This window comes from Artemia franciscana, chromosome 4 (assembly GCF_032884065.1).
Source record: "Artemia franciscana chromosome 4, ASM3288406v1, whole genome shotgun sequence".
In the NCBI taxonomy this organism is placed as follows: Eukaryota; Metazoa; Arthropoda; class Branchiopoda; order Anostraca; family Artemiidae; genus Artemia; species Artemia franciscana.
This window is the reverse complement of record NC_088866.1, coordinates 6,505,545-6,518,663: the sequence shown is the minus strand read 5'-3', so window position 1 is coordinate 6,518,663 and position 13,119 is coordinate 6,505,545. Positions and strand designations below refer to the sequence as shown.

At 36.2% G+C, this 13,119-nt stretch overlaps 1 protein-coding gene across 4 annotated transcripts in view; it reads right to left on the bottom strand.

Moving 5' to 3' along the window:
* Nucleotides 1-13,119, bottom strand: part of LOC136025917 (uncharacterized) — a 101,155-nt gene that overhangs the window by 87,126 nt on the left and 910 nt on the right. The gene's annotated exons all lie outside the window — the stretch shown is intronic.

Genomic DNA, 13,119 nt, shown 5'->3' with positions numbered 1-13,119 from the left:
TTCCAGGGGCTGGGGTAGATCCAGGATTTTCTTAAGGGGGGAGCGCATAATAGGAAACACCTCCTAAGAGCCAAGGAATCTCAATAAAAATAACATCATGAGTTTCAGCGTGCTGGAAAACCCTCTTGTAAAAGTTTTAAGCTCTCAACGAAGCTGATGGGAGGGGTTGTTGCCAGCCCAAAGTTTTGACATTTAAAATTGCATAAGAACTTTTAATTAGCCATCGAATGAGCCGGGGAGTCCCCTTCGAAGTTTGTACGACCACGTCTTCCATATGAAGTACCACTGGGAAAAAATAGATAAAACATATTATTACATTAGCTCTTTGCTATAGGCAATTCTATCGGATTTAAGGAGGATATTAAATACCTAGCCTTATTTAACATAACCCCTAACCATCCCTAAATATTAAATATCTAATTAAAATATACTTACATCGTTGTTTTTCACTCTCAAAATAAGCAAATCACAACCAATTCCACAGAGCCAAACCGGTTTTTTTCAAATAGTTCTTTCGATTCTTTAATGTGTTCTGTTTATCAGAAAAGACCCAAATATATTCCACAGGGGTATTTTCCAAAGGCGAACGGGGGAGGGAGGTAAACGTCGACTCTAGGAAAACTCCCTATTCAAGGACTTCAGTCAATACAAGCTTATGATAATAACAAAGGTTTATGGAAATTTCTCTAATTGTCTTACTTTTAATTATTTCTTTGCTAAAACTTGTTTATTTAGGTAAAAACATAATGATAAACTTTTGATCTTGATTGTAAAATACACTGCTTTAAAAAAATTGCTATTTCAAATGACATCAGCTGTTATAATTCATTCAGCAAGCCACTATTTGAATAAATCATACTCTTAATTACGTCGCGACAGTCTAGTGGATGCGTCTCGGTCGCTGTTCCAAAAGCGATAAAGTTCGATCCCAATTGTGGTGAGGAAGTATCTTTAAGCACAATGCTGGTAGATAATTTTTTGTTTTCATTTTTGCAATAAGTTTTCTTGAATTTAGAAAGAGCACCCCAACACCTAATTGGTGGGGGCGCTTCGCGCCCCCCCAAGCCCCCCCGCGCGCGTAAGTCGTTACGCGCCATATTAGTTACGCGCCATTGTAGTTGTGTCCCTATGTCCCACCTGTGAATATAGATAGATATATATATATATATTTATATATATATATATATATATATATATATATATATATATGTTTTTAACTACGTAAAACTTGCGCTAGTTGGTGGGGGCGCTTCGCGCCCCCCCAAGCCCCCCCGCGCGCGTAAGTCGTTACGCGCCATATAAGTTACGCGCCATTGTAGTTGTGTCCCTATGTCCCACCTGTGAATATAGATATATATATATATATATATATATATATATATATATATATATATATATATATATATATATATATATATATATATATATATATGTTTTTAACTACGTAAAACTTGCGAATATACAACATTCTTTGCTGTCCCATTGTCTGTGCATATAAATAGATTGTCAGGTTTACCGACTCTTGAACATGCAACATATAATGGTCCATGGGAAAACAATCCGTATTCAGATCTATACCTCATGATTCTAATGATTGCCCTTGAGCTTTGTTGATGGTGATTGCTAATCGACCATTCCCTGAGTCGCCATCGTCATTTATATATCCCCCTGTGCACTCTGGCGTCCCCTTTGTAGTTATGTCCCTGTGTCCCGGTCGTCGTCATTTATACTCCCTGTATCCCGGTGCTTTGTTGATTGCTAATCGAACATTCCTTTTAGCTTTTTTAGTTTTTTTCGTTTTTTCTTTTTACTTTTTTTTTAGTTTTTATCTTTTTTATTTTTTTTTATTTTATTCTTAATTTTATTAGTTTTCTTTTTCTCTTCTATTTTTCAGTTTTTTCCTTTTTTTAAGTTTTTTTTTAGTTTTTAGTTTTTTTAGTTTTTTAGTTTTTTTAGTTTTTTAGCGTTTTTATTTTTTTTATTAGTTTTTAGTTTTTTTTGTAGTTTTTGCCTTTTTTTAGTTTTTTCAGTTTTTTTTTAGTTTTTAGTTTTTTACCTTTTTTAGCCTAACCAGGATTTGAACCTGGGACCTTCATTCTCCGTTCTGACACCCTCTACTCCAGCATGTTCATTTTGGTGTTTTAAATGGTATATTATTAACCAAATTAATGTGTTTTACAATATACTAAGCATCGTCAAAGCAAAAATGACGACAACTAATTTCATGACGTCAGCCGACACAGAAACATGACGTCACCTGATCCACAGATCCACTGACAGACAACTTATTTTTATATATATAGATTGTTCGGAACATACTCGTGCAAGAATTGAGCGATTACTTCTTTGAAAATTTATAAAATTGAAGCCAAATATTTTTTCCCCATAAGATAGGAAATAACCGAAAACCTCATAAGTGACCGAAACTAAAAGAAACAGAATCTTAATAACAATTAACATATTAAAGAATCAAATATTGAAGATTATTTAAAATACATGCATCTCATCAAGCTTAATGTGACCCATCAACACTACCCGCCTGAGAAAATTTCCCTGATTTTCGAAAGGGGGGAGAGACTCCCTAAAAATCAATGGATCTTAATGGAAACCACATCATATGATTCAGCGTATCCAACAACCCTGTTGTAGAACTTTGAAGCTCTCTTCTGCATAAATGCGGAATTTTGTATTTTTTGTCAAAAGAAAGATAGCATATGCATGTTTATTTGTTTTTTTTTCTATTTGTTTGTTTTCCGTGGTGTGATTACATCAAACAAATAAGTCCTAGAATATTGGGAGAGGGAGAATTGAACGAAATTTGAACGATTGAAAACTGAAAAAAACTGGAGGGTAGCTAGTACCCTCCCCCCTACTTTTCACACAAAGATGTCTCGTCAAAATTTGAAGACAGTCGTTTTGTTCATATTAGTTGAAAGGCCAATAACTATGCCGTAGAAAATCACATGACCTCTAAAGCCCCTGGGTAAAGGTTTTTCAGTTTTCGCCCATTGTTTACGCATAGTATTTATCATTGAAAAGTGCGTAGATGCTTTTTTTTTTTTGGAGGGGGGGGGGGTCGGTGAATTTTCTGATGGGAGATTTCTCACGCGGAGAATTTTTCATGGGGAGGAACATTTTCCTGGGGCAGGGGTGGATCCAGGATTTCTGTAGGGGAGGGGGGGGTGCATAATCGGCTACTTTAATAAACTTGCGAACAAAGAAATACCTGCAATTTAAAGGGAACCTCGACAATTATATGTCGTAGGCAGGTAGCCGAAATGGTCGTAAATTTAATGTAAAATTTGGTGAGGGTTGAAGTTCTAGTAAATCTGTTGAATCACTTCTGACCACTATAGCGAGTAAGTTAAACTTTTATTTAAAAAAAACATTGGTCTTGAACCATATTTTTATATTTCCTGTCAATAGAGTCCTGTCGGTTTAGAGCTCTTTGTTAGTATTAAATAAAAAAAACAAGTTTTTTCAACTGAAAGTAAGGAGCGACATTAAAACTTACTATGAACAGAAATTACTCCGTATATGAAAGGGTCTCTTCCGTCCTCAACGCCCCGCTTTTTATGCTAAAGTTTGACTCTTTCTCTTAACTCTACTTTTTAAAACAGTAAGAAACTTTAGGGTAAAGAGTGGGATGTTGAGAAGGAAAAGCCCCTTTCACATACGGAGTTTAAAGTTTTAAGGTTTAGTGTCGGTCCTTACTTTCAGCTGAAAAAAACCTTTTTTATTTTATTTAATCATACAAAGATCGATTTTTGTTTGTTTTTGTTTGCCAAAATTGAATTTTCAGTTGATGTTACAAATATTCTTTCCAGTTTTACGATTTTGGATTCTAATTTAAATTCTCAAATTATTATTAAATTATTTATGTTTTATAATAATTATCAATTATTAAATTAGCATTTAATTTAAATTTAAATGCTGGATAAGGTGACCTGAGCTTTGCTTTTATAGTATTCAACGTTATTTATCGCACAAGTTTCGTTGAAGTTGAAATCTAATGAACTAAGCTTTTTATTCAACAGCAGATTCTAGAGGATAATTTATGAATGTAAAATGAGAGGAAAAATATACATAATAATCATCACTTAGCCATTTGTGTTCCTGACTTCAAAAAACTTTTTATTTGTGACTTTAAGGTGAGTATATTCTTGATGTGGTATGGGGAAATGTAATATCCCCATACCACTAAATACCACTAATGTAATATCCCAACTTGGTTGCATGCAACGCGTTTTAATTGAGTTTTACATCCGTCTCAACAGCACCTTAAGGTTTCAACCGAATAGCTTAAGTTGTTCCCGAGACATTGAAGATACGGCCTTTTGATGACTTGGAATGCATAGTGTCTTTTGATTTAGCTCAACGTCCCCTTAACTTCCCCTGAAACTTTCAACATGGTACTCAAAGCTGTTCCTGAAATGTTGCAGATACATTCTTTTGACAACCTGGTAGTACTTAGCGTTTGTTGATTAGTACAATGTTCCCCTCAGCACTCCCCGAAAGTTTCAGCTTAATGTGCTTTGTCGTTCCAAAGATATTTGCAGATGGGGCTTTTTGCAACCCGAATATAGGTAGTGTATTTTTTTTATTTAGCTTGACATCTCCTTATCATTCTGAAAGACTCAACTTAAACCCAAGACCGCTCCTTAGTTATTTTAGATATGCCCTTTTGGCAGCCAGGATGCATAAGGCCTATTTTAAATAAGTGCAACATCCCCTTCGGCATTATCTGAAACTTAAAACTTGATACACTTTGTTATTCCTGAGATATTACAGATACACCCTTTTAACAACCTGCTTCCAGGTTTCAGCTGGAACTAAGAAGTTTCAGCTGAAGGTTTCAACTTAATCCTCGTTGCCATTCACAAGACATTGCCTTTTGACAACTCGGATGCATATAGGATCTTTCGATTTAAGGAAAGTTTTCCTGAAAATTTCAACTGAATCCCCTTAGTCTTTCAACAGGTTTTTCTGTTGAATCCCCGTTGCCATTCACGAGACATTGCCTTTTGACAACTCGGATGCATATAGGGTCTTTTGATTTGGGGAATTTTTCCTTAAAATTTCAACTGAATACCCTTAGACTTTCAACAGATATTTTGGTTGAATCCTTTTGACAATCCGGATGACTATTGTGTCTTTTAACTTAGTTAAACATTCCCCGTATACCCTAAGCCATTCAAGAGACACTGCCAATACGCCCTTTTGACAAACTGGATGCAAATAATTTATTATGACTAAATTCAACACGCCCCTTGACTTTTCTGATAGCTTAAACATAGCTTTTCCAGAGATATTACACATTCCCCACCTTGACAACAAGGAATCTTTTGCCAAAAACAATCGCAAATTTACATTGCTTGTTATTTTTGGAGTCATGTTATCTTTGTAGAAATGTACTTTGGAGTTTTCGTTTTAAACCAAATGGCTATCTAAAAAATTGGCAGAATATCTTTGGAGAGTACAGGGGGGGGGTAAAGGATGCAGCACTAGTTATGCTCCGATCACCCCCTACTTAATCTCCGATTGGGCTCCATTAGGGGACTAGGAGGAAATCACAATGGTAGCAATTGATATATATGGATAGAACATTGACTTGGTGAACCAATATTCTGCATTCTCTCTGACTTATAGTCACCTTTTTCTAAATTAATCACTATAATATCAGTGTTTTATTTTATTACATTCAAAAAATGTTCAAGTTATTTTAGAGTTACTTCCTGTTCAACTGCATCCTAGAGACCTCCCCCTGCCGTCTGTTTTTAGAGAGTAGACACAAGGAAAGGTATCATAGGCATCTTTTATCTTTCTAGAAAAACATGGGTACTTAGTGTCTTATAGCCACCACGATCAAGTTCTGTCGAGAAGTGAAGTTTGATTAGTGGTAATGAAATAAAACACAATATAATGAAAATATAATGCTTTATCAACAAAATTATGGAAACTAAAACAAAGAGTTATGGAACGAGGCCATCCAGACATAATTATATTAAATGGTAGCCTTCGTTTAACCCCCCGCCCCTTGAAAAATCCCCCGCGGAAAATACCCCCCCCAGGTAAATTCTGCCTGTAAAAAATACCCTCCAGAAAATGGCCCATCCCCCCCGCGAAAAATACCCCTTGTAAAAACATCCCCTAGAAAATAAGACCTCCCTCTCGGAAAATACCCCTCAGAAAATCTCCCTCGGAAAATACCCCCGCAAAAACACCCCCCGGTTAAAATGTCCTTTCCAAAGGACAGGCTTTCCAAATTGATAATTTTATTGGAATTTTGTTTTTGTTTTTTTTTTGTAGGGGGAAGGAATTTTGGTACTTGTGTATTATATCCTGATCTACCTGATTACCCTGATCTAGTGCTAGCTTGTCAAAGATCCAAGTTCTGGCTCCGACTATGGACGGAGTGCGGTCGGCCTAAGCACGGAGTAACCAACTAAGTTCGCGTATTTGCAAAGCGTCAGTTCGCCAAGAAACTTGCCAAACATAGAGCAAACATAATTGATATGCATAGCCTGTCTCTTCACAATGATCCAATAGCTGTTTGGAAGTTTGTAAAGCGGAAGGCCGGTATTGTGCCGCTTAATTAAGCTGCCCCTACTGACGATAAGCTGGTAAAACACTTCAACAGGGATTTCACTGCTCCGAATGATAATCTCGACAGAAAGATCAACCTAGAGCTCGATCAGGCCATCGAGTCCCACAGTTGTGACCTTGGGTTTGTCGTGACAACCCAGAATACTGAAACTGAATAAGAAACATTCTAGTGATGCTGATCAGTTATGTGGTATGTATCTCGTTCACGGGTCTCCGTCCCTTATAAATCATTTGGAACTACTCTATCAAATGATTTTCATTTGTGAGCAAGTTCCTCATGTTTTTGTATCGGGGTCATTACACCTGTTTGCAAAAAGGGTAAAGATAGCAGCTATTGCCAGTCGTACCGCCCAATCACTGTTTCTCCTGTGTTGTGCAAGCTAATGGAATCCCTTGTGATCAATATGTTCAATCAGACTTGCTCCACACCAGAAAATCAGTTCGGTTTTTAAAACAGTTTTAGCCGTGAGCACGTCCACTCCATCCTTGCAAATGTTATACTCGAAACTGCCTCGTCTGAGGATCCACTGTTTCTTGCCGGCCATGATATCAGCAGAGCTTTTGACTCTGGAATCCACCCGCAACTTTTACTAGCGGCTCTGCTTCGTGGTATGAACAGTTCTGTAATAGCTACCCTTTAAAACATGTATCGGAGATTAAATGTAAAGGTTAGGTCACTTTCTGGTAAAAACTCTGATTTAACTGACAGGTCTATTCCCGTACATAAAGGTATTCGACAAGGTGCTATAATCTCACCACCGCTATTTAACAACAGTGTTATCGATGCCAAGAACAAAATTGATATGAGCTTTATTTTTCGTGGCTTGGACCTATCGCTTTTGAATTATGCTGACGATATTCTTAATTTAAGTAGAACCCTTTAACTCTTTTACCCTTGAGTAGGCTTTAATAGAGAACAATTTTGCAGCTTTAAGTGAGGAATATAATGATATTGGTCTAAATTTCAATCCGAGTAAGAGTGAATGTATTAAGTTCAATTCTAAACGACCAGGTTTTGATAGTGCCACAGTCACTTTGGGTGATTCTGATATCCAACTTTCGTCATCCCTAACTTATCTGGGTTTACCCCTTGGTACTGACCTGAAAAGTACGTGTGCAGGGCTACTTGGGTATTTCAGCACGAAGGGTAGAACAGCTCGTGGACTACTAGTTAATACTAAAACACGTTGTAGTAAGATTGATTTGGCTAGACTCTATAACGCTTACACAATCCCTCATGTCCTAGCCCTATCTCCTTTTTGGAAGCTATTTGCCATGACTGATGTGCGGACAATCCGTAAGCTATGTTACAAGTATGCAAAGCATCTTCTAAGTCTTCCTCTCTGGGCTCGTAACCGCAAAGTTACGCAACTGTATAGTGTTACTGATCCATTTGTAGCTGTGGACCAACGACGTGCCGAATTTGTTTCATCTCTAGACCGTAGCCACCCATATTATAGTGCGTTTATTTAGTATTGCTTATCATAGTCTGATTCTTTTTTTTCTCTTCTTTTTTTTCCTTTACTCCATATGGGCACTTTAATGTCATTTTACATGGGTCAATAAAATTATTGATTGATTGATATACGCCACTCACTCAAGTTTACGCTGTGTAAAACTCGAGAACAAACCAGTTTCTTCCAGCTTAGCACGAGACAAGACAAAGACAAATAACAGAATAGATGAGAAATATATAATTTGGGCTATATATTTGCCCATAAAGGGGAGAGGGGGTAAGGTATTCGGACATTTTATAGTCAGAAAATAATTCTTACTTAGCAATATACAGAATAATTGTACCTTACACATGTTGCATGCAGACCCGCTAAACTTTACTCCCCCCTTAATGTGCAAATATATAGCCCAATTTTTTTTCTAAAGTAACGAAGAACCTAACGAAGAAACCGATTTGTTCTCGACTTTTACGCATCGCAAACATGAGTGAGTGGCGTATAATACACAAGTACTGGAATTATTCATGGGTTGAAATCCGGATTTTCCGGTATTATTTAAAAAAGATCAGTCATTAAATTAAAAAAAAAATCAACTGAAAGTAAGGAGTATCATCAAAACTTAAAACGAACAGAAATTATTGCGTATATGAAAGGAGTTGCCCCATCCACAAGACCTTGTTCTTTACGCTAAAGTTTTAACTTTTTGTCCTAATTCTTTAAGAACGATTCCTGAAACACAAATGACTATTTAATTAGAACAATAAGTTTTGTTTTGAAATTCTATAAAAAAAACATCAACGTAAAGGGCGAGGTCTTGAGGAGGAGGCAAAGCATTTCATATACGCAATAACTTCAATTCGTTTCAAGGTTTGATGTTGCTATTTACTTTCGGTTGAAATTTTTTTTCTATTTAATTGCTTACAGATGGTATCTGTTGATGGAAAACTTAAGTTTTTTAAAGAAAAGTAAAGAGCCTCATTAAACCAAAACTGAGCAAAAATGAAGTCAAATAATCTTCAAAGTAAAAACTATGGAATCTAACAGAAAAAAAATCTCTATGGAAAAGACTATGTCAATAAAAAATGAATGGAAATGAATATAAAAAACAGTTCCACAAAACGAGTTTCTCAAAGAATAGTAAAGAGAATAGTTAAGCAAAAAATGAGTAGAAACAAATTCAAATAATTTTCCAAATGTAAAACTACCACCAATTACCATAAATAAATGAATTTAACCCAAAATGAACAGAATAAATAACTGATTCAAACTCAAAAGGAGAAAAAATTAACTTGTGTTGGGCTGACAACCCCCACACCTCCTTAAGACCAGAATGTAATTTGTAATTTACTGAAACAAAATGCATTTTAAATGTTTTCACTTTTTCGACTTTAATAAATAAAGAAGTATTAAGACTATAAGGAAAAGATATTCAAATATGCATATCAAACTGACAATACATGGTTTATTATTATTTTTTTTTTTAGTAAAGTGCAAATTATGTCCTGGTCTTGAGAAGACAGGGGTGTTGTCAGCCACGCTCCTTTTAATTTTTCCTCGAAAAATTCCGGTACTTGTATATTAATAAATAAAAAAAAACAAGTTGTTTTTAACTGCAAGAAAAGGGGGCACATTAAAACTTAAAACGATCAGGATCTGTTACGTATATGAAATAGATTGTCCCCTCCTCAAAGCCTCGCTCTTTACGTTAAAGTTTGACTATGTCTCACAACTCTACTTTTAAAAACATAAAAAACTTTAGCGTAAAGAGCGAGGCGTAGAGGAGGGGACAATCCCTTTCATATACGGAATAATTCCTGTTCGTTTTATGTTTTAATGTCGCACCTTACTTGCAGTTAAAAAAACCTGTTTTTTTTATTTAATTTCTGAACGTTTTTGAGTTAATGTATGTTTTGATTTTGGCTCACCGCACATGAATAGTTCAAACGAAATTTGCATATTATTTTTTTGCTAAATGGCTTTCTCATAGTTTTGATTGGACGATTTTGATAAGAAAATGGGTTGGGGGAGGAGGCCTAGTTACCATCCAATTTTTAGCTACTTAAAAGTGCAACTAGATTTTTTTTTAAAGAACATTTTTGTTAATAATACACTTACGTACCTTACGAATTAGCATGCGTAACGAACTTATATATTTGTGTATTTTTATTACGTATATGAGGGTTTTCGCCCCTTCGTCAATACCTCGCTCTTTACACTAAAGCTCAATTACCCCTCAATCACAGAGGCCGCAGATTAAATAGTTGAAATTACTAAAAATACTTTAGCGTAAAGAACAAGTATTGTGGAGGAGACGAACCCCCTTATATACATAACATCTTATGTTCGCTTTAAGTTTTAATCCTACTCATTACTTCCAGTTGCAAAAAAATTATTTTCTCATTGTTTTTTTTTAATAATGCTGGAAAATCCTGCGCACCCTTCATGGAAATTCTATTCCCTCATGATAAATTCCTCCATGGAAAGATACTCCCACGTAACCCCGCTCCTTCGACCCACTCCCACCCCAACGTGAAAAAGTTCCCCTCTAAACGCCTGTGCACTTCATAATAACCATTACTATATGTAAACGATGGTCAAAGTTTGTAACTTGCAGCCCCTTCCCCGGGGACTGTGGGGGATTAAGTCGTCCCCAAAGACATAATTATTAGGTTTCTGGGCTGAAAAGAATGGTCCCAATTCTTTAAAAATGACACCTGAATCACAAAGTCCCCAGAATAAATAGTTGAAATTACTAAAAATACTTTAGTGTAAAGAGTGAGGTATTGCGGAGGAGACTAACACCCTTACATACGTAATAATTTCTGTTCGTTTTTGGTTATAATGCTGCTCCTTACTTCCACCTGAAAAATCTTTTTTTATTTATTTTCTCATTGTTTTTTTTAATAATGCTAGAAAATCCTACAGCCCCTTCGTGAAAATTTTCTTCCCTCATGATAAATTCCTCCATGGAACGATCTTCCCATGTATCCCCCTCCACCCGACCCCCCTTTAATGTGAAAAAGTCCCCCTGGAAACGTCTGTACACGTCCCAATAACCATTACTATATGTAACAGTGGTCAAAGTTTGTAACTTGCAGCCCCTCCCCTGGGGATTGTGAGAGATTTAAGTCGTCCCGAAAGACTTAATTATCCGGTTTTTCGACTATGTTGAGAAAATACCTATCTCAAAATTCCGATCCAGTGACTTTTGGAAAAAAATGAGCGTGGGAGGGGGCCTAGGTGCCCTCCAACTTTTTTGGTGATTTAAAAAGAGCACTAGAACTTTTCATTTCCGTTAGAATGCGCCCTCTCACGACATCCTAGGACCACAGGGCCGATACAGTCACCCCTGGGGAAAAGAAAAAAAAACAAAATAAAAAAATAAACTCGCATCCGTGATCTGTCTTCTGGGAAAAATACAAAATTCCACTTTTTTGTAGATAGGAGCTCTCTGATACGCTGAATCTGATGGTGTAACTTTTGTTAGGATTCTTTCACTTTTAAGGGGTGTTTCCCCCCATTTTCTAAAATAAGACAATTTTTTCAGGCTCGTAACTTTTGACTGGTAAAATTGAACTTGATTAAACTTATATATTTAGAATCAGCGTAAAAATGCAATTTTTTTATGTAACTATTGGTATCAAAATTCGATTTTTTTGAGTTTCGGTTACTATTGAGTCGGGTCGCTCCTAACTACAGTTCATTACCACAAGCTGTTTGATACGCCACTCGCTTCAGTTTACGATGTGTAAAACCCGAGAACAAACTGGTCTCCTTGTTATTTTAGAAGATTCTAAATATTTTAGAATCTTAGTCTGCATGCAAAATGTGTTGGGTACAATTATTCTGCATATTATGAAGTAAAAATTGTTTTCTGACTGTCCAAATACTTTTTGCCTGAATCGAACACTTACTTCTAATATATAAAACCGACGACAGAAGGGGATGGTGACTCAACACATCATCTCCTATCCTATAACTACACTTTTATTCTCTTAAGACTGTATCTATAGTCTCAGTCTAAAAGTATCATCATTCTAAGTAATTTGCTTCCCATCGAAACCCAGCTAACGCCTCTATAATTACTATGCTTACTCTCATCACTTTTTTAGAGGGCGCTTTGCGTTAGAGGAGGAAGAGAGAAACTTTGGAGAGGTTTCATTCATTTGAAAATTGAACGTTTTAGTTCCATCCAAGGTCTTTTTAGGTCTTTTATTGGGAAAAGGGTGCAGGTTTGATTCAAGGTCTCCAAAAAGGCTCAGGGTATTAAGGTTAAAAATTTTGTAAGAATGTGCTAACCTTAAGAATGTTGAGAAGAATATCAAAAACAATGAAAACAAACTGTGAGAACGTTGACTGTCCAAAGGCATATCAGCAATATCTAAGGAACGCCGGAGGATGTTCAAGAGTTATCGAAGGGCAACAAGCCCTTCTTACCCTTGTTAGAAGCCCCTTCCCATTACACTAATTGGAATTTTGAAAAAAGTTATTTTGTCTATAATAGTCAACAGAACTAATACCTATCCTTCCAAGGATGTCATGTCCTCCACAACCCTAGGGCAAGGCCTGATGTGCCTTGCCCTTTGTGCCTCAAATTTTGAGGAGTATGCAGAGCTAATTTCGGAATAGGGCAGGACGTATGAAAGGGCAATTACACACAATAAACCTTGCAATATTTACGTCTTTAACATAGTGTTTTTCGCTATCGTGTCGGTCTTATGCTTGCTGAAGGTGCACTTAAAAATATGTCAGCAAATGGACTTAGTAAAGCCCCTCTCCCTTTACACAGAAATAAGTTCGGGTCTTATATTTGTTAATTTATGGATTTGAGCAGAGATAGCCTGTTTATGCTTACACAATTAAATTCGCTATCGTCAAATACTCAGAAAAACATCCTAACAACAATAATCAAAGGGTTTCCATTCTCCATCGTTTACAGCAGAAACTGCTGTAACGAAAACTCATTGTAACCATAATTTTACATGGGTGTCTTTGACAAACTTTCTAGTGAGACATAATTTCTAGGGAATCCTGACACAGCAATAATAACTATTATTCA